The following is a 2,598-nucleotide window of genomic DNA, read 5'->3' on the forward strand; positions in this document are numbered from 1 at the left end:
GCTCATAAGACCATGGAAGTAAATTGATTTTTTTTTAAATTTAAATATTTGTGCAAGTAAACTTTAGAAGTATATAAAATGTTATGTCATTCTCAATTTTCATTGAATTATTATTTAAATAAATTTAATTTTTAATATTTTATATTTTTCATTATTTTCTTAGATATTATTATTAAAATAAATATTAATTTGATTATTGAATACTTTCATTCAACTAAAATATGAGTCAATTGTAATTTGGATTCAATTAAATTAAATTAGAATTAATAATAAAATAATTAAAAATATAAAAGAAAATATAAAATGTAGAATAAATTATATTTAATTATTTTTGTTATTTATATTATAACTAATTATTTTAAGTATAGTGTTCAATTGTTTAAATAAGTTTAATATGGATGGTAAAAGATCAATATTTACTTGCTAAATATGAAATATTTGTTTGTCGATGTTAAACCTTACTAATTTCATATAGTTTAACTTTAAAATGGCTTGCCAACCCATTAAATGCATATATAAGTTAATCTCACATACATAAATGAATTTAGTATTGTATTTATTTTGTGGGTGGTTGAAGTACTATAATAGGCCCTATTTAAAGAATGAAGAAGCATGTGTTTAATCATCATCTAATGTTATGTTGGCTAAAGTATGTAACTGCAATTAATGATGTAATTTTAGTTCACAACCTTCAAAAAATACTCCTTATTTGAATCAAAAAATTATTTTCCTTAGTATTTACTTAGATCTTTGATAATCTTGCATAACTTCATGTGATGGGATTTTCTCGTCTTCATTTGTTAAATTTGAACACAAACTCCCAAAGAATGGTAAAACTCAAGGAATGTGGGACAATATTTTGACACTTGAATCTTGATGTGTTTGTTATTATTTCATCCATAGTCTGTGATTCATATATGTTTCTCCTAATTGTCACCATTGATCTAATCCTCTATTTGAACATACAATGGGTGGTTTTGCCAACTATAATTGAATAATATGATTGCCACTAGGAAAAAAAAGGTTGGACACAATGAGCCACAATATTGTCATTACTTATGCTAAAATGAATTCTTGATCAGTCTTACTAATCATTCTTTCAATTTTTATAAATCTTCTATTTTTGCACAATGTGGGGACTCTAGTTGTAACACAGCTCTTGTTTGTTATATATTTATATTAATTTAAAGTTGTTTTAGAAACTTGTCTTCTTTATATAATTTTTTTTTCATGTTATTAACTTCAAATTATAAATTTTTCATAATGACTTTTTATGTATTGCTAATTTATATTTATTATTTTCTAGTTCATATTATTTAAAAACAAAGTGCCCCCTCTAATATTTCTATCTAAATGTGTAGTTTTTGAGTTAAATTCATTGATCCATGTTTCATGAGTTTCCTCCCGATAAGATATGTATTTGAGTTTATTGCATGTAAGTTTTTCAAAAAATATCTAATCTTTTAAAAATAAATTTAATTCATATAGATTTTTTATTTACTACATCATTCCAATTCTATAATTTGTTAACAATAATTTTCTTTTTGGGAATACAAATTGAGAATAGGAATGCATATTGGGAATAGGAATGGTTATTCTAATAATAGTGATATTTTGGAATGGACATAAGCTCATTTTTAGAACAAAATAATGTATTCGTATTCCCCATTCCAATTTCCATACCAAACAAAAAATAAAAAACATATTTGTGATTTCCTATTCCTATTCCAACAACCAAACTACCCCAATATTTTGTTCTCCTCCTACATTTTGCATTTTGATGTCATTGAATTGCAATTAAACCCTTTGAGGACATTTTTCGGATGTCATTCTTCAAAAAATAAATTTTGTGCAGATATAATAAGTTTTGGAATAAAGATCAACAATGGTGGAGCGAAAAAAAATGGTAGGAGGTGGCATCGAAGTCGTTGATTCTCTCACTCAACTACACTGAAGGGAGCCCTAAAATGGCAATGTTGGGTGTCTTTACTTATATTGATGATATTTGTAGTTGAGTTTGGTAGTACGAAAACCCTCGACGAGGCATGGAAGTTGGATGAAAAAATGAAGGCATTCCCATGAATTCTATTCCTTTCAATAAATGATGAAAAAAGTAAACACTGTCAGATCTTACAATATGTCTTAGGAACAACCACTTCTACAAAGAATCACCAATCTAGAGTTACTAATGTTTTCAAATGTGGTTCATAATTTAGCCGATAGGCTATTTGTGGGAACTATGTTCTCAGAAATTGAATTTTGGATGGAAAAGTTGGTAGTTAGCCAAAAAGTTGTCAGTTTGGTCAAAAATTTGCAAGTCCTTCCCGTTAATTATTTATTGGCCAGTTTTCTATTTCACTCCACTTTTAACTCTTGTTTTAATATTTATTAGTTGTTATCTCCACTTTTAACTATTGTTTTTCTTTTTCTATTTATTAGTTGTGATCTCCACATTAGCTCATGTTGTGATCTCTATTCATTTAACTTTTGATTTTTAAAATTAATTTAGAGTTTAGTTTTTAAATTATTTTAATTTATTTTTTAGTTTCTATAATTTATTTAGTCAATAATTATATTAAATATAATTAATTTTATTAT

This window comes from Cupressus sempervirens, chromosome 6 (genome assembly GCF_028749045.1).
Source record: "Cupressus sempervirens isolate cs-2001-9-10 chromosome 6, ASM2874904v1, whole genome shotgun sequence".
Taxonomy (NCBI): Eukaryota; Viridiplantae; Streptophyta; class Pinopsida; order Cupressales; family Cupressaceae; genus Cupressus; species Cupressus sempervirens.